The sequence below is a fragment of the Alligator sinensis genome, unplaced genomic scaffold (assembly GCF_000455745.1).
Source record: "Alligator sinensis unplaced genomic scaffold, ASM45574v1 scaffold107_3, whole genome shotgun sequence".
NCBI lineage: Eukaryota > Metazoa > Chordata > Crocodylia > Alligatoridae > Alligator > Alligator sinensis.
In genome coordinates, this window is record NW_005842578.1 from 88055 (window position 1) to 88441 (window position 387).

A 387-nucleotide genomic window follows, 5' to 3' on the forward strand; every position below is an offset into this window, starting at 1 on the left:
GGGCACTAGCGCCCCCCCAATCTCTCCTGGGGGCACTGTAGTCCCCTGGTGCCTCCCTTAGGGGCACTACGGCCCCCCCACCCCATCCCAGGCCCAGGGGATGTGGGTGTGGAGTGGGTGCACACACACACACCGCGCGTACACGTGCACTTGTTACCAGCTGGATTGTGCCAATGACCCGGGGGGGCAATGTTTTGGGGAAGCAACAGCTGTGGGTGTGCATCCCGCACGCCTGGGTTCCACGTGTGTTTGAGACCCGGACCCCTGGGTGTTGTGCGTGCACACGTGGTGCACCTCCCCGTGCTGGAGCCCCCCCTGCCCTCACCTCTGCCCTCTCGCCCTCAGGACCCCGGTGCCAGGGGAGTCGCGCGGCCTTGCTGGGCTCCC